The following is a 19995-nucleotide window of genomic DNA, read 5'->3' as shown; positions in this document are numbered from 1 at the left end:
CAAACAGTTCAAGCTTCTAATTTTAAAAATGAATCTCTCCAGAAATAATTCTCTCACCGTTGCCCCCTGTTATAGACCCCCCTCAGCTCCCAGATGTGCCCTGGACACCATATGTGAATTGATTGCCCCCCAGCTATCTTCCGAGTTAGTTTTGTTAGGTGACCTAAATTGGGATATGCTTAACACCCCGGCCATCCTACAATCTAAGCTAGATGCCCTCAATCTGACAAATTATCAAGGAACCCACCAGGTACAACCCTAAATCTGTAAACATGGGCACCCTCATAGATATTATCCTGACCAACTTGTCGTCCTAATACACCTCTACTGTTTTCAATCAGGATCTCAGCGATCACTGCCTCATTGCCTGCATCCGTTATGGGTCTGCGGTCAAACGACCACCCTTCATCACTGTCAAATGCTACCTAAAACACTTCAGCGAGCAGGCCTTTCTAAAAATCGACCTGGCCCGGGTAACCTGGAATGGCATTGACCTCATCCCGTCAGTAGAGGATGCCTGGTTGTTCTTAAAAAAGTAATTTCCTCACCATCTTAAATAAGCATGCCCTGTTCAAAAAAATTTAGAACTAAGAACAGATATAGCCCTTGGTTCACTCCAGACCTGACTGCCCTCGACCGGCACAAAAACATCCTGTGGCATACTGCACTAGTATTGAATGGTCCCAAAGAATATGTAACTTTTCAGGGAAGTCAGGAACCAATACACACAGTCAGTTAGGAAAGTTAAGGCTAGCTTTTTCAAACAGAAATGTGCATCCTGTAGCTCTAACTCCGTCACAGGTGCACCTCAGCCACGTTCAAGGTACTAAATGATATCATAACCACCATCGATAAAACACAGTACTGTGCAGCCGTGTTCATCGACCTGGCCATTATATATATAAAATATATATAATGTCGCTCTTGCTGCGGGTGATTCTCTGATCCACCTCTATGCAGATGACACCATTCTGTATACATCTGGCCCTTCTTTGGACACTGCTAACAAACTGAGCTTCAATGCCATACAACACTCCTTCCATGGCCACAAACTGCTCTTAAAAACACTAGTAAAACTAAATGCATGCTCTTCAACTGATCGCTGCCCGCACCCACCTGCCCGACTAGCATCACTAATCTGGACGGTTCTGACATAGAATATGTGGACAACTACAAATACCTTGTTGACATTAAGAATCTCCAATCCAAAATTAAATGCAGTATAGAGTCGGCTTCCTATATCGCAACTAAGCCTCCTTCACTCAAGCTGGCAAACATACCCTCGTAAAACGGACTATCCTACCGATCCTCGACGATGACATTTACAAAACAGCCTCCAACACTCCACTCAGCAAACTGGATGCAGTGCCATCCGTTTTGTCACCAAAGCCCCTTATACCACCCACCACTGCGACCTGTATGCTCTCATCAGCTGGCCCTCGTTACATATTCGTTGCCAGACCAACTGGTTCCAGGTCATCTATAAGTCTTTGCTAGAAGCTCTGCCTTCTCAGCTCAGGGGTCACCATAAAACACCCACACGTAGCACACGCTCCAGCAGGTATATCTCACTGGTCATCCCCAAAGCCAACACCTCCTTTGGTCTTCTTTCCTTTCAATACTCTGCTGCCAATGACTGGAACGAATTGCAATAAAAAATAAATATAATAATAATAAAAAAGCTGAAGTTGGAATCTTATATCACCTTCACTAACTTTAGCTGATGGTTATCTGAGCAGCTTGCCGATCACTGCAGCTATTTACTATCTGTAAATAGCCCATCCAACTACCTACCTCATCCCAATATTGTTTTTATTTACTTTGAACACCAGTATTTCTACTTGCACATCATCATCTGCACATCACTCCAGTGTTAATTTGCTAAATTGAAAATACTTCGCTACTATGGACTATTTATTGCCTTAACTCCTTTTTAATTCCATTTGCACACACTGTATATAGATTTTTCTATAGTGTTATTGACTGGACTTGTGTTGATCCCATATGTAACTGTTGTTTTTAGTCGTACTGCTTTGCTTTATCTTGGCCAGGTCACAGTTGTAAATGAGAACTTGTTCTCAACTGGCCTACCTGCTTAAATAAAAATTGAAAAGGCAGATTTTTAATGAAATATCTACATTAGGCGGACAGAGGCCCATTATCAGCAACCATCACTCCTGTGTTCCAATAGCGCGTTGTTAGCTAATCCGAGTGTATCATTTCATAAGGCTAACTGATCATTAGAAAACCATTTTGCAATTATGTTAGCACAGCTGAAAACTGTTGTCCTGATTAAAGAAGCAATAATACTGGCCTTTAGACTAGTTGAGTATCTGGAGCATCAGCGATTCTGGGTTCGATTACTGGCTCAAAATGGCAAGAAACAAAGTGCTTGCTTCTGAAACTGGTTAGTCTATTATTGTTATGAGAAATGAAGGCTATTCCATGCGAGAAATTGCCAAGAAACTGAAGATCTCGTACAATGCTGTGTACTACTACCACCATGTTCTCAGAACAGCACAAACTGGCACTAACCAGAATAGAAAGAGCGGGAGGCCCGGTGCACAACTGAGCAAGAGGACAAGTATATTATAGTGTCTAGTTCGAGAAAGACACCTCAAGTCCTTAACTGGCAGCTCATTAAATAGTAACCGCAAAACACCAGTCTCAACAGTCACCTCAACAGTAAAGAGGTGACTGCAGGATGCTAGCCTTCTAGGCAGATCTTCTGTCCAGTATCTGTGTTCTTTTCTTAATCTTTTTATTGGCCAATCTGAGATTTGGCTTTTTTCTTTGCAACTCTGCTTAGAAGGCCAGTATCCCGGAGTCAAACTGCAGTGGCCAAAACAAGAACAAGTTTGCACTCTGGTATTGTGCCTGGCATACCACACACAAGCTCCACCAGAGTCTGGACCTTCACTTTGCCCCTGGTCCTTCGGCCTCATCAAGCAGAACGATGCTGAATGGGCCTAGTAGACAAAGCAGCACTCTCCAGTAGGTGTACCATACCATTCAAAGGCCATTTTCTCAAAAGTGAGTACACAAGTTGATCAACTTTCAAAGCAGAATTACTTCCCCATTGTTCCTCAAAAACACAGTGCATGATATACTATTTTGTAGCTCTGCGTCTACTTTCATCCAAAGTAACAAACACAATTTCAAATTTTGCTACATACTGTAAGACCGATTTTAGCCGGGCGGTCATATTTGAGATTCTTCAAAGTAGCCACCCTTCACCTTGCTGACATCTTTGCACTCTTGGCATTCTCTCAACCAAGTGTGCCTTGTTAAAAAGTTAAACAGTTGAATTTCCTTTCCTTCTTAATGCATTTGTGCTAATCAGTTCAAATGCTTCAGAGTTCAAGTAACAGACATATCAACTGTTCAGAGGAGACTGAGTGAATCAGGCCATCATGGTTGAATTGCTGTAGAGAAAGCACTACTAAAAGGAGACCAATAAGAGACTTGCTTGGGCCAAGAACCACGAGCAATGGACATTAAACCGGTGGAAACCTGTCCTTTTGTCTGAGTCAAAATTTTGGATTTTCAGGTTTCCATCCGCCGTGACATTGTGAGACGCAGAGTAGGTGAACAGATGGTCTCTGCATGTGTGTTTAGGGTTGCAAAGGGTCAGAAACATTCCAGTAAATTTCCAGACTTTTCCTGAAAATTTCTCGTGGGAAGTTAAGCCCTGGAATTTTGGAAACTTTGCTTAAATTCATTTTAAAAAGTTGGCTTATAACAGTGAACCTTTTTTGTGGGATACACAAAGCAATTCTTGGACTTGTGGCATATTTTGGTTAAACTATCCCCAATTCAATGGAATCGCAATGCACAGTGCATTCTTCCATCACATATACAGCTGATACTCAAGATCGTGCACACTACACTGTCTGAGCCATGGACTGCATGCTTTCTGGTAAGTTTTGATTACAATACTGGGTGGGGTGAATATATTTTATATGACAAACGTGATTTTTTGTTATTTAGTAAATAGTAGCCTACAGCAAAGTGTGTTTAAATAATTGTTTGCTACCATGTGGGTTTTAGCTTGCTAACTGATGAGTGTTAATTCACCTGTTTCCATACATGTTTCATTTTAAAACATTTATCTTACAAAGGAGTTGTTTAATCTAACTGCTTAACTATCTGTACATGGAAATATATATATATTTTTCTAATCTTTACAGGAAAATGTCACGGGCACTATCTGATGTGTGGAGAGATTTCACTGCAGCTAATGTAGAAGGAAAAGCTGTGTACATTTGCAAATACTGTGCCAAATCACATGTGAAGAATGCAAAAAAGATGCAGAATCACCTGGCCAAGTGCATACAGTTCTCTCAGTGCTCACAACCTCCACTTCTATACGAGGTGAAAATGATGAATCAGACACCTTATCGATAGCAACAGCTTGTGGTCCTCCTGGAATCAGAAGGTGTTTTTAATTAATGGAGGAACGTAGTCAGAGAAATGCTGATGAATGTTTCCCTCGAGTGGTGTATGCAACTGGTTCACCTCTGATGCTCACAGGCAATGTGCATTGGAAGAGATTTCTGAATGTTCTTCGCCCAGCATACACCCCTCCAACCAGACATGCTTTATCTAGTCATTTTCTGGATGCAGAGGTCAACAGAATTCAAGTGAAGGTCATGCAAATCATAGAGAAAGCAGACTGTATTGCAATAATCTCTGATGGGTGGTTGAATGTTCGTGGGCAAGGAATAATTGACAACATCTTCACCTATTAACCAGTATTCTACAAGGGACAGACACACCGGTCTCTACATTGCAGCTGAGCTGAAGGCAGTCAATGACCTTGGACCACAGAAGGTACTGGTGACAGACAATGCTGTGAACATGAAGGCTGCTTGGTCTAAAGTGGAGGAATCATACCCTCATATAAACACATATTGGATGTGCTCCTCATGCATTGAATCTGTGCCTCAAAGACATCATGGTACTGAAAACAATGGATATACTCTACAAGAGAGCCAATGAAATGGTTAGGTATGTGAAAGGTCATCAAGTTATAGCAGAAATCTACCTCACCAAGCAAAGTGAGAAGAATAAGAACACCACATTGCAGCTGCCCAGCAACACTGTTGGGGTGGTGTTGTTGTCATGTTTGACAGTCTCCTGGAGGAGAAGGAGTCTCTCCAAGAAATGGCCATATGACAGTCTGCCGATATCGACAGCCCCATCAAGAGGATCCTCCTGGATGATGCATTTTGGGACAGAGTGGTAAGGAGCCTGAAACCTATAGAAGTAGTCATTGCACAGATTGAGGGAGATAATGCCATCCTGTCTGATGTTCAGACTGCTTGCAGATGTTAGAGAAGAATTCCGTACTGCCCTGCCCACTTCACCAAGCAGAGGAAACGGCAGTTCTGAAATACATCAAAAAGCATGAAGACCTCTGCTCGAAGCCCATACACGCCGCAGAGTACATGTTGGACCCCAAGTATGCTGGCAAGAACATCCTGTCTGGTGCAGAGATCAACAAGGCCTATGGTGTCATCACTACTTTGTCCCACCACCTTGGCCTGGATGAGGGTAAGATTCTTGGCAGTCTGGCAAAGTACACTTCCACGCAAGGGCTTTGGGATGGAGATGCAATATGGCAGTCGTGCCAACATATCTCATCAGCCACCTGGTGAAAGGGACTTCGTGGATCTGAGACTCTTCCCCCTGTTGCCTCCAAATCCAACCAACATAAGCCGCCTCAGAGAGCAACTGGTCCTTGTTTGGGAACACACACACCCCAAAGCACGCAACAGGCTGACCAATACAAGGGTTGAAAAATTGGTGGCCTTCCAGCTAAATTTGAGGCTTTTTGAGCCTGACAATGAGTCATCCTCAACAAGGTTGGAAAGTGACAGTGTAGATGAGGCCTCAGAGTCTGATGTTCAAGAGGTGGACATTGAGGAGGTCCAGGGAGAAGACATGGACGCCTGAGAGGAAGACAACCAAAGCTTTAGTTTCTAGACTATCATTGTTGTAAATGTTTTTGGGAGATGCAATGGATCATTCAATATTCCCTTTCTTTTGTTGTTCAGTGAAGTCTTCCCATGTGAAGAGTCAACTCATTTAAAAGTTAGGAATTTAACTAAATTGTTTTTCTATTGGAAGGATTCAATCATTTGCAATTGTCTACTTATGATAACTAGAAAGGTTTTTGTCTCCATATTATATGGTAAATACATGCAAATGTTTTTGCATTGGATATATTGCTGTTAATTCCCATATATATTCCCGTTAATTCCCACAGAAAGTTTCCACCTCTGAATATTCCCCAAAATGTGCAACCCTAGTGTGGTTCCCACCATGAAGCATGGAGGTGGTGGTGTGATGGTGCATTGCTGGTGACACTGTCTGATTTATTTAGAATTCAAGGCACACCTAAACAGCATGGCTACTCCAGCATTCTGCAGTGATACGCCATCCCTTCTGGTTTGTGCTTAGTGGCACTATCATTTGTTTTTCAACCGGACAATGACCCAAGACAACTGCAGACTGTGTAAGTGCTATTTGACCAAGAAGGAGAGCTGCATCAGATGACACCATGGGACCACACAGCTGCCATACCACTCAGTAAGGAGACGGGCTCTGTCTCCTAGAGATGACTGTGGTGCAAAAAGTGCAAATCAATCTCAGAACAGCAAAGGACCTTGTGAAGATGCTGGAGGAAACGGGTACAAAAGTATCTATATCCACAGTAAAACAAGTCCTATATCAACATAACCTGAAAGGCCGCTCAACAAGGAAGAAGCCAATGCTCCAAAACCGCCATAAAAAAAAGCCAGACTATGGTTTGCAACTGCACATGGGGACAAAGATCGTACTTTTTGGAAAAATGTCCTCTGGTCTGATGAAACAAATAGAACTGTTTGGCCATAATGACCATCATTATGTTTGGAGGAAAATGGGGAGGCTTGCCGGCCGAAGAATACCATCCCATCCATGAAGCACGGGGGAGGAAGCATCATGTTGTGTAGGTGCTTTGCTGCAGGAGGGACTGATGCACTTCACAAAATGGATGGCATCATGAGGCACGAAAATTATGTGGATATATTGAAGAAACTAAGCCCTGACCTCAATCCTATAGAAAATTTGTGGGCAGAACTGAAAAAGTGTGTGAGAGCAAGGAGGTCTACAAACCTGACTCAGTTACACCAGCTCTGTCAGGAGGAATGGGCCAAAATTCAGCCAACTTATTGTGGGAAGCTTGTGGAAGGCTACCTGAAACTTTTGACCCAAGTTAAATAATTTAAAAGGCAATGCTACCAAATACTAATGAGTGTATGTAAACTTCTGACCCACTGGGAATGTGATGAAATAAATAAATCATTCTCTACTATTATTCTGACATTTCACATTCTAAAAATAAAGTGGTGATCCTAACTCACCTAAGACAGGGAATTTTTTACTAGAATTCAATGTCAGGAATTGTGAAAAACTGAGTTTAAATGTATTTGACTAAGGTGTATGTACATTTCCGACTTCAACTGTAAGTAGATAGCACCCATTCAGAAACTACTAAAATAGTGATTTTGTCAAGACAGCAGGGGCAGTTGCTCTATAGAGATGAGGATATTTCATTAAAGTAATGTGAATACATGGTTAATAAGTGATAATGGGCAGTAACTACAATCATGGGACTTTCATTAAATTGTTTCATTCTGTGTTACAGAATTCAACCCACATAATGTAAAAATCTTTTCTAAACCGAGAACCGTGACCATTTAAGAATCAAACCAAAATGACCTAAAAAACACTAATGGCTCAGCACTAAACAGTCAGCAAACATGAGAAGATGACTACACAAGACCAGTCTGTAAAAAATGTCCAGCTCGTTGTTGGTAATTCCAGCTAAGAATGAAACCTTGTACTAACGAAATATAGCTTACTCCTCAAAAGTATTAGAATAGGCTCATGAAAATTTACTAGCATGTGTTGTGTAACTTAGCATCTTGAACCTAGTCAGACCATTACTGTTCCAGCTGGCTGATAGGCATTCCAAACAGAAGTACACAGGGTTCATGACGGGTGAAACAGAAACTACCCCACACAAATTTACATCAACAAATTTGTAAGTCGCTCTGGATAAGAGTGTCTGCTAAATGACTTAAATGTAAATGTAAACAAAACTGCTCATTGATTTCCAGAGGTAGTTAGACCCAAGTGAGCCACCTAGACCTGGGTGGTGAAAAGGTAAAGAGAATGGGGAGTTAAGTACCTGGGAACCATCATGGACAGCAAACTCAGTTAATGCCAACACTCAGAACATCAATAAAAAAATGCCAACGACAACTGTACCTCCTGTGCAGACTGAAAAAACAATGTCAACACCTGGATACTCTCCAACTACTACACCTGCCATATAGACAGTGTGTCAGTGGCTAATAAGGGTTTCCTCAGGCAAACCTAGGGTCCAAGCTCTGCAGGCTGCAGTGGAGGGAGGGAGGGAGGGGGGGGGGGGTTCAAGGACTATGAACAACAGCCAGGGACAAGGCCAAACGCATCATGGAGGACACCACACAAAATCTTGCCCAATGTTTTTAGCTGCTGTCCTCAAGGAGATTCTGAAGATTACTAACGGTTCTCACTGTTCAGTAAGAGTAGGAGCAAGGCAAGTTTCATTTCATCAGCCATCGAGCTGCTGAACAGCGGGACATAGGACAGATGCAGGCCCAATACACGGTTGGACAGTAGGCCGCAGATACTTGAATATGTGAAATGGAAATGTGTGACTTGTGAACCAACTATCCAGTTTTCTGGACTGCATGTAATGTGTATTTATATTATGACGTCACATAGTGAATTTCCATGTAAATGGACAATAAAGTCTATCCTATTGTAATTAGGTGGGTAATGTTAACCGTAGCACAGATCACTTTTGACCAACCCTTAATTGGCGATACTTCCTCAATTCCCAACTTAGATGACAACAATGTCTTTTATACTTCCATGTCTAGTTGCAGGGTGTTCCTTTGAATTTTGAAAATGTTCTGTTATTAAATTAAGTAAAATATTTTGCTCCATGAAGTAGGCTAATCCAACAACGTGTACGCTGCCAACTTGTCAATTCCAAATCTCTCATTGATCAAGTCAGGGGTGTAATCATTAGTCCCAACAGTTGCAAAACAAAGAGTTTATATTTGTCAAATTTAGGTAGGTCCCGCCATGTTTCACTCCGTTTGCCTTTATTTAAGATACAGAATCGGCATCATGTGAGTGTCATCATGACATATGGCACTTTGGGGTGCACCTGTCTCGATCAATGAGAGAAGATTTGAAATAGACAAGTTGCTTCTGCAGGTCTTAAAAAGCTAAATTAGCATTACACGAGCTGAATAAAATGTAAAAGGCTTTGCGGTAAGCTCAGTGCTATGTTGACATTTCACAGAAATACCCTTGTCTATATCAGAAATGTTTTTTTAAAGGAAAGGAATTTCATAAATATGAAAAGTGTATACTAAATGATGAAAATACTACGTCTCAAAATCAATATCCATCTGACCTCTACTTCCGGATTCGAAAAAATGACAAGTTTAATGGTGAGCCTGTCAATTAGCTGATGCATTGCCATTTTCCTGATTTTTTACAACTTTTTCTCTGGTCATTGATTTAGTCACCCTTATTTTGGCCATCCTTCAAGGGTAATAATTCCAATAACTTTTGAACAGATGACAGACATAAGGTTTGGACCATTGGTTTGCTTAAAGGACCATCAACAAAATTAACATACACTATCGTGCAAAAGTTTGGGGTCACTTAGAAATGTCCTTGTTTTTTATAGAAAAGCACATTTTTTGTACATTAAAATAACATCAAATTGATGAGAAATACAGCGTAGACACTTTATGTTGTAAGTTCCTATTGTAGCTGGAAACGGCATATTTTTTTATGGAATAGCTACATAGGCGTACAGATGCCTATTATCAGCAACCATCACTCCTGTGTTCCAATGTCATGTTGTGTTAGCTAATCCACGTACATCATTTTAAAAGGCTAATTGATCATTAGAAAACCCTTTTGCAATTATGTTAGCACAGCTAAAAACTGTTGTTCTGATTAAAGAAGCAATAAAACTGGACCTTCTTTAGACTAGTTGAGTATCTGGAGCATCAGCATTTGTAGGTTTGATTACAGGCTCAAAATGGCCAAAAACAAAGAACTTTCTTCTGAAACTTGCCAGTCTATTCTTGTTCTGAGAAATGATGGCTACTCCATGTGAGAAATTGCCAAGACACTGAATAACTTGTGCATCGCTGTGTACTACTCCCTTCACAGAATAGCCCAAACTGGTTCTAAGCCAGAATAGAAAGAGGAGTGGGAGGCCCCGGTGCATAACTGAGCAAGAGGACAAGTATATTAGAATGTCTAGTTTGAGAAACAAACGCCTCACAAGTCCTCAACTGTCAGCATCATTAAATAGTAGCAGCAAAACACCAGTGCCAGTGATGTCTGGTGAGGACCTGCCTTACAACAGGCCTACAAGCCCTCAGTCCAGCCTCTCTCAGCTTATTGCGGACAGTCGGAGCACTGATGGAGGGATTGTGTATTCCTGGTGTAACTCTGGCAGTTGTTGCCATCCTGTACCTGTTCCGCAAGTGTGAGGTTCGGATGTACCGATCCTGTGCAAGTGTTGTTACACGTGGCCTGCCACTGCGAGGGCGATCAGCTGTCCGTCCGGTCTCCCTATACGGACATTGCAATTTATTGCCCTGGTCATATCTGCAGTCCTCATGCCTCCTTGCAGCATGCCTAAGGCACGTTCACGCAGATAAACAGGGACCCTGGGCATCTTTCTTTTGGTGTTTTTCAGAGTCAGTAGAAAGGCTTCTTTAGTGTCCTAAGTCTTAATAACTGTGACCGTAAGCTGTTAGTGTCTTAACGACCGTTTCACAGGTGCATGTTTATTAATTGTGTATGGTTCATTGAACAAACATGGAAAACAGTGTTTAAACCCTTTACAATTAAGATCTGTGAAGTTATTTCAATTTTTACAAATTATCTTTGAAAGACAGGGTCCTGAAAAAAATATAAATTTTCTTCTGAGTTTAATAGATTCACAAAGCAAATCATGGCTTAGTCTGATTAATCAGGATTGGCCAAGTGTGCTAAACAGCTAAACCCCAATTAATGTCTTGTTCTATATTGGCAGCTTGAAGTGACAAAAAAAGCATATCTGATAGAGATGGTTCTTCTTCCATCCAGTCTGAACAGCCAAAAAGCACATGGAATGAGATATTTCTATCCATCTTCATAGGTGGTTTGAAATAAGATGCAAATCTGATTCCTGACCATGGGACTAGTATTTGAACAATCAAATCTTATTTACACTCAAGCGGTTTTTAGACTGTTACTTGGCATATCTTGTTGCTGCATATCTTGTATCTTGTTGCTTGGTAGCTACTCTGACAAGAACATGTGGTAGCTAACTACCTTAATTATTTACAAAAAGCTAACGGATTGCTGTGGCTAGCCAAAAAAAAGATAACATTTGGATAATCTTATCCTTTGAGGCTTTTAATGTGTTCCTACACTGATTTTTAACGTTCAAAACAACTGGTAAATGTCAATGGTGGGCATTGTTGTCACCTTAGCTTACTGGCTTCATAACTTCTGAGTGATAGGAAGCACGAGTGCCAACACCAATAACACAGATCCCAAACCGTCTGTGCGCGCTCGCGATCGTGCAAAAATATATTTTGTCCCCCTACACCAAACGCAATCACGACACGCAGGTTAAAATATCAAAACAAACTCTGAACCAATTACATTAATTTGGGGACAGGTCGAAAAGCATTAAACATGTATGGCAATTTACCTAGTTAGCTTGCTAGCTAATTTGTTCAATTTAGCTAGCTTGCTGTTGCTAGCTAATTTGTCCAGGGATATAAACATTGAGTTGTTATTTTACCTGAAATGCACAAGGTTTTCTACTCCGACAATTAATCCACACATAAAACGGCCAACCGAATCGTTTTTAGTCATCTCTCCTCCTTCCAGGCTTTTTCATCTTTGAACTTATATGGTGATTGGCATCTACACTTTTACCACAACTGGCAAAACATTCCGTCTTTCAATCACCCACGTGGGTATAACCAATGAGGAGATGGCACGTGTTTAGCTGCTTCTATAAACCAATGAGGAGATGGGAGAGGCAGGACTTTCAGCGCGATCTGCGTCAGAAGCGACGTGTCCGGTCTGGTCAGCATGTAAACCTACACATACCGTCGTTACTATGCGAACGAGCTTAGACATGTCAGCAAATGACTGATGTCTAAAAGCACACGCACGCTGTTTGGACAGGCAGTATTCCAAAACAGATTTGGAAAACAAAACGGATTGAGCATTAACACCTGCAGTATGAACAAGGCTTAAATTATTTGAAGTCCCATTCATATAAACCAGTTTTCTTTCAAATCCAATGTCAGTTCTGCACAAGCCAATCTGTCAGTTTGTTGGCCATCAATGAGGCTATTTAAACAAGGTCTCTCCCTCGAGAAAAATACACTGACAGCTTGTGTGATTTTAGCTAGCTTTAACACAGACAGTAGGAAAACAGCAAAGCCTTTACTTGTAGTTATAAGATGATCATTTCTTGCTTTCTTTCATAAGCAAGCGATACAGAGAAAGTACCTGCGCTCTTAAGGACGCTACCATCTTGAAAATAAAGGTCAGCGCTTCGGTTTCAGACGGTACCGAACCCCAACTAAACGCGGTTAGTGAGCGCCAGTATATACAGTATACTCGTTTAAGTCTAGCTTTTGAAAGCATCTAAGAACCATTACCATAACAAATGTTCACTAAGAAACGAAAATAGCTATATTTCATTCCTAATATACACGAATATTTTCTAAAACAGTTGTAAATATTTTTCAATTTATGCAGGCATATTTTCGGTAGTCACATAACAATCCACCGATCCACAGTGGTGGTAAAAGGTGAGCTTTCTTTCTGCTGCGCTTTTTGTGAATACAACTGCAAACACCTTTTCAGATATACAGATATTCAATGTCTTACTGTATCGACTGCAGCGCTGGTAGGAATGAGTTTACTTGAAATAAGATTACCACAGATGACCTTCCCATAATGAACTGAATAATTATTCAACAAGAGCATGTTTATGGGCACAAGTCATCATAACATATATTTTTTATTTCACCTTTATTTAACCAGGTAGGCAAATTGAGAACAAGTTCTCATTTACAATTGCGACCTGGCCAAGATAAAGCAAAGCAGTTCGACACATACAATGACACAGAGTTACACATGGAGTAAAACAAACATACAGTCAGTAATACAGTAGAAACAAGTCTATATATGATGTGAGCAAATTAGGTGAGATAAGGGAGGTAAAGGCCAAAAACAGGCCATGGTGGCAAAGTAAATACAATATAGCAAGTGACCCATGCCTATACATTTAATACATTGCTCAGAATTATAAATAACACTCAAAACGATTTAGCTGTTGATATCACAGAGTTATCGCATGTTAGTTTACTGTTTACCCTTATTCATGACTCAAATTCCATGTCATTACATCTAGGGCTGGGTAGCTATACCCCTTGAGTTCTTGAGAGCTACCTTACTGTTACAGTCTTTAAGGTTTCCAGTTATTTAAATATATCTCATGAATAGGCTAGAATAATTTGGCATACCGTTATGGGATTAGCTATTTTAGCTAACTAGTGCAAGCAGTATTAGTACAAGAACAACATAGTTGTTTTTTTCTCATTAGGCTTTGCAAATAATAGTAGCACCATGTTTAAATAAGTATACTGAACAACAATATAAACACAACAATTTAAAAGATTTTAATGAGTTAGAGTTCATAGAAGGAAATCAGTCAATTGAAATAAAAAAATTAGGCCCTAATCTATGGATTTCACGTGACTGGGCAGGGGCATATGCCCACCCACTTGGGCACCAAGTCTACCCACTGGGTTGCCAGGCCTAGCTAATCAGAATGAGTTTTTCCCCCAAAAAGCGCTGTAATACAGACAGAAATACTCCTCAGCACCCCTAAATCATCTATGTGCACTTGGAAATGTCATGCACTGCACTTGCACCATTGCATTTTTTGTTGGTGGCTTAGGTCTACTCTGATGGTGCAGACCATACAGAGGGTGGCTGTAAAACGTAACCAGCCTTTGGGAAACAAAACCTCTGTGCTCAAGTCTTCCTGTAGCATAGAAAAGGTCAGCTAGCCTCATGTCACAGTAATTTCACCTTTACCAACATCAGAAGTAGACTATTGTCGGAGTTCAGAGTGCTGGTGGGGCCATGCTAACAGCTGTTAGGGGTGGTAGGTAGCCTAGTGGTTAGAGCATTGGACTCGTAACCAAAAGGTTGCTAGATCAAATCCTGAGCTGACAAGGTAAAAATCCGTCATTCTGCCTCTGAGCAAGGCAGTTAACCCACTGTTCCTGGGCTGTCATTGCAAAAAAAAGAATGTCTTCTTTACTGACTTGCCTAGTTTAAAAAAAATAAGTTTGAAGGCTTACCTGCAACCCTTGAAAAATGGCATTGAATCTGACCAGATGATATGCCTATTTTATTTTAAAACATTAATGCACAATACATTGGGAAATTTGGACAATCCAGTAGGAGAGCACATGTGGCTGCTACTTATAGAATATTTATTTTAGCCTGGAATCCATGGTGAAATGGAGCATATCATCTTTATCCATCCATTTGCACATAAATTCTTTCTTCTAAGTACCCAACCCGGCATACCACACAGCCTACACACTACAGGCTGGGAGCAGCACAGCTGGGTTAGCAGTTTTGGGTTTATTTACCTTGCTCAAGGGCACAATGACAGGTGGTGCCTGGGATATTGATTGATTCAACTTACAATTGTAAGGTAACCAGCTGCAATAGGATTTTGAGTTTGCTCAACAAAATGGTCACACAAAGTTTTTGTTTTGAGTTGGCTCAACAATTTTTGTTGACCAATCTCACAATCCTATTGCACCCGGTTGCATTACAATTGTACTTTGAATCAACATCTCTTTATTTTCAGTGCACATTCATCCTAGGTATTCAACAAGATGACCAAAACATTTGTGCATTCATCATTTACACAGTGACAATCAACTAATCAACAGATTTAGCATCACTAATGCTGAGAACCCAATCAGAACGGGCCCTTCAATCCCCGCTAGATACCTAATATATCTCCCTCCCCTGAGAAATGTAGGCATGTTGGCCAGTATATAACCCAGTATATGTTTTGCAATGAGGTGTTGCATCGGCCAAGGTCTGGGGAGGGGCTGTTAAAGGCATGCGGTCTTTAGCACGATGGGGATAGGTTCACCCGACACAACCTGTTAGCTGACCTTTTGGCCTTTGAGCAAAAAGGGCCCGAGGGGGGGGTTAATTGATTAATCACAGGCCCAATTAAGGTGGGGAAATGAGAGCCCCGAGTTAAGATGTTAGGTAGGAAAAGAAGGATGGCTAAATAATGACTGATAATGCTACCGAACATCCGAATCAACGAGGAAGAATTGTTTCTTTATTGTGGTCACCATCACACATCTTTTAGCTATTATTAGGTGTTCCTTGCATTGTTGTTTAATTAAAACACTCAGTTTGTGAATGTCAGGTTTCCATACAAAATCTCTTTTAATTTGGCTACCGTACCACGTACCAGGGCAATTGATATATCTGATTTCTGCTAAAGCTCTTTGTCATCCATTGAAGTCCACCAAAACAAAGCAGATAAAAGGTAGCCTAATTAATCAAATGGCTCCGAAGCTAATGTTCTTCTTACATTGGCTCTATACTGTAAAATGGAATGCTTGGAACCCTCAGGCTACTCCAGAGGGTGTCAGAGAACCTCTGCCATTGAGTAGGCTTGTCAATGAGAGCACTCGTTGCAGCTGGATGCCTGCTGTGACTCTACACGCGCAACACACCCACTCACTCCCTTTCCAGTACCAGGGAGAACCTACTGCTCGCCTGCTGTCTGACTGTCTGAACTCCAGGTAGCTTGGAGCGGGGGTAATGAAAGCTCAAGCCACCCATCACTGAGGCTGACTGCATTGAAGAGCCATAACACAGGTCTGCAGCCACTTGTCCCCTTCAGAAGATGAGTCAGTCAGGAGTCGAGTCTCCCCCTATTGAATTCAAATGGGCCACTCGTTACCCGGTGACATAGTGTGGCTCGCAGTTGCTGAGAGATTCAGGCCAAGAGAGGTGGCGCCTTCTGCCCGGCATGCATCGTCGAGGGGTTTGCGTGTGGGATGGTGGGTTGTGTATGTGAGATTACTGCTTCTTTTCGAAAAAGCGATGAGAAATGATCATCCCCCTTACAATGAATTAGGAGCAAAAAGAGAAGGTGGTAGGAAATGTTGATTTCCTAATTCCTATAGTAGTATTGTTACAGGTGTACACTACATGACCAAAAGTATGTGGACACCTGCTTGTCAAACATCTCATTCCAAAATCATGGGCATTAATATGGAGTTGGTCCACCCTTTGCTACTCTAACAGCCTCCACTCTTCTGGGAATGCTTTCCACTAGATGTTGGAACATTGCTGTGGGGACTTGCTTCTATTCAGCCACAAGAGCATTAGTGAGGTCTGGCACTGATGTTTGGCGATTAGGTCTGGCTCGTAGTCAAGAGTTATATTCATCCCAAAAGTGTTTGATGGGGTTGAGGGGCGGGGCTCTGTGCAGGCCAGTCAAGTTCTTCCACACCGATCTCGACAAACCATTTCTGTATGGACCTCGCTTTGTGCACAGGGGCATTGTCATGCTGAAACGGGAAAGGGCCTTCCGCAAACTGTTGACACAAAGTTGAAAGCACAGAATCGTCTAGAATGTCTTTGTATGCTGTAGCGTTAAGATTTACCTTCCCTGGAACAAAGGGGCCTAGCCCGAACCATGAAAAACAGCCCCAGACCCTTATTACAGATGGTGCTATGCATTCAGGCAGGTAGCTTTCTCCTGGAATCTGCCAAACCCAGATTCATCCATCGGACTACCAGATGACAAAGCGTGATTCATCACTCCAGATCGTGTTTCCACTGCTCCAGAGTCCATTGGCCGCGAGCTGTTCACCACTCCAGCCGACGCTTGTCATTGCACATGGTGATATTAGGCTTTGCGCGGCTGCTCGGCCATGGAAACCCATCTCCATGTTTTGTTGTCTTTTTTTACTTGGTGCACTGTCACATAGCACAGTAGTTGGAGTGACCTGTATGGTAGGAGGGTGTGTGACTTGAATAGTGTGACACTATGATGGTTATATTACTTAAAGGAGAAGTTCACTTTAGTTGAAGCAAATCTCTATTTTCAATGCAAATCGCATGTTCTAGAAGAAGTGTTGACACTTTTTTTGCAGTCTCACTTGTTTTTGAGAAACCTACCCCTAAAGCGATATATACTTCCTCAATCTTGTTCAGCAGTTGTATGGGCACATAAAAACATGAACAAAGGCTCCAAAAACACCCAAATATGTCCCTTAAAAACAGCAACGCTCTCAGTAATCTCTCAATAAGTCATTAGATGTTGTACACATGAAATTGTGTCATTCCGAACTTTCTCCGCAAAGTGCTGCATGGGCTACACTGAGAAGCAGCACAGCTGGTAGTGGAAACCGCTCGAGTTGTGTTTTTGGAGCCTTTTTATGCTTTGAAAATAGTAACCTCTTTATGCTGTCAAAATTTCACCCTACTACCTCATCTTTCTGAATGCCTTGTTGTGTACGTTGACAGCCACATAATTGCTTATACAGGAAACTGATGCATTAAAGGCATAGGTCACTATAATTTTATGTTTTTGAGTGCACTGCTAGGCGAGTCTTCCCATTACCATTGCTATATGCTTATAAAATGCTAGCTAGGAGATGCTAGGCTAAATACAACTTTTAAAAACTGTTTATATTAAACGAAACACCCTAGGTAACTGGAATAAGCTTAAACAAAAAGAGTGAACTCTCCCTTTAAAGCTGTTCACCTGCTTACAGCGGGAGCGCCTAGAGTCTATTTTGATGTCTGAGAGGAATTCGGTTATTAGTTCACCCCAGTCTTTTACCACAAATTAAACAAGTCCATCTTAACTCTGTTGCCTCTTGGCGGTGAATCAGTCAGATGAGCTCGACATGAGCCTAGATTGCCAGTGAAATGTTTATTACCTCACATTTGTTTCGCAGGCCATCATCAAGCTACATTTAGGCGGTGTCTCTCCCTCTTTAAATCTTCACTCGGAGAGAGCTTGAGTTTCCCGGGGAATCGGAAAAGACCTCACTCTTTGTCATCTCGTACACCAGCAAGGAGAAATCATAGCCACTAGTCAGATCATCCCAGTCCCATGATGAGGGGGAAAGCAAGAAAATTAAAAATGCCAGAGAGAGGGCAAAAACAAACAAGAGGAGCTTCCTTATGAAGAAATGCAAGCCATCCAAATAAGGATTGATCCAACCTGCCTGCGGTGCCATCTGGCAAGGGAGGTCGACGTGAAAGGAAGCAAACAAACTTAAACAACAGACGGGACTAACCGCTTTATTCCAAGGGAAAACGGAAAAGAAAACAAATCAGCTCCTAGCCCCTGGCAGAAACCATTACTAGGCTGCTTACAAAAAACAACAGTTGCATTTTGCTAGACATTTCCACAGTTCAGGGCTTAATGTGAATCCATGCTCGAGTCCAAACCATCAACCAGGCAACCACACCTGCCTTCTTCTGACAGCAATCAATAGTTAACCATTAGCATTTTGGAGCTATAGCTTAGCAACACAGTAGGACTGAGGTTATTAGCATGGGTATTGGATAAATAGCAAGTGTCCATGCATTATGACCATGGCCACTGCCTCGAGCCGTATCCAAAGTGACCTTGATAAAGCAGGAGCTTAGAGATCATGTAACACCTCTTTTATCAAAGGGACCGTAGACCTGGGCTATTAACGGAATTGTACTGTGTACATTATAGTGTTACAGGGCCACAGGCAGTTTTGAGTGCTGTTCCCTTGAGTGTAATTGTGTTGCAGAGAACCTTAATCACTTGTTTATTTTTTTGTGGAGGTCTTGCAAGATGTGAGTAAATACATAAGCTGGAAATTCCCCGGTAATGACCTTGTGTGCTGGGTTGTGGCATTTGTTTAGCTGGCACCAAGACAAATCAGCCAGTTTGATAATTGTTGGAAATTGCCAGAAATGCATTGGGGCAAGGTGCGGCCTCTCAAATTGCCCAGTCCAACTCAAGAAGGGACACAAGTGGGCCCCATATCCATGTTCTTAAAACTCAACGTGGTTGGGAGTGATGCAAATTTCCCTTTATATGCTAATGCATGAGTAAGATAATAAGACCTTGATTTTTACCAAGGTCGTCAGGGAAGTTGCATGGTAAACGGAACTGAAGCTAATAAAACCAAGAGACATTTTACTAGTTTTTCTCTTCTCGTACTCTTGCGGTAGGCCTCAAGATCTTGATCCCTGATCGGCCAAGCTCTCTAGAGGTTGCGGTTCTACGGCCTTAAGGTTTGAGTCAAACCTAAACTCTTATTCTAGCAAGTTTTCAAAGGTTTGCTCTCGGAGGGATCAGTGAGTTTCTGGTTATTATTTTTCTCTGGCTTGTGGTAGATAACATCTGCAGTACATTAGATTGTAATTAGCAAACCACCAGTGGGATGCTGTCTGTTTTATACCAGTTTGGAGCAAATGCTGTGCTGAATGTTTGAAGTATTTCAGTTCTGTTGCTGTGTGGTGTTACTGTGGTGTTACTGTTTTGTTCAACCCTTTAGAGTTGCTATAGGCTTTATTACCTTGAGGGCGGGTCTCTCCTCTCTCGGGTGTATGGCGAGGTCTCGGTCGGTGTCCCCCATCTGCTCAGTAAAGCTCTTCCTGAACCCGCTGTGCCCCCCAGCACCAAGCCTTTGCCCGCGAGCAGAGCCACACACACTTACACAGCCCAGAGAGCCAGCTGCCCTATGATGTAACATGGGAACGCACCCTGCCCTTACCCCATTCACCTAC

At 41.9% G+C, this 19995-nt stretch overlaps 1 long non-coding RNA gene across 1 annotated transcript in view; it reads right to left on the bottom strand.

Annotated features, from left to right (window-relative positions):
• Positions 1 to 18463, bottom strand: part of LOC135518570 (uncharacterized) — a 104034-nt gene extending 85571 nt beyond the window's left edge. The window contains exon 1 of the long non-coding RNA XR_010452171.1: positions 18159 to 18463. This is a non-coding gene — a long non-coding RNA (uncharacterized LOC135518570). The remainder of the gene's footprint in view (positions 1 to 18158) is intronic.
• Between the last annotated feature and the right edge of the window lie 1532 nt (positions 18464 to 19995).

Source organism: Oncorhynchus masou, chromosome 28, assembly GCF_036934945.1.
Source record: "Oncorhynchus masou masou isolate Uvic2021 chromosome 28, UVic_Omas_1.1, whole genome shotgun sequence".
NCBI lineage: Eukaryota > Metazoa > Chordata > Actinopteri > Salmoniformes > Salmonidae > Oncorhynchus > Oncorhynchus masou.
The sequence above is the reverse complement of the archived record's forward strand: the minus strand, read 5'-3'. Positions and strand labels throughout refer to the sequence as shown.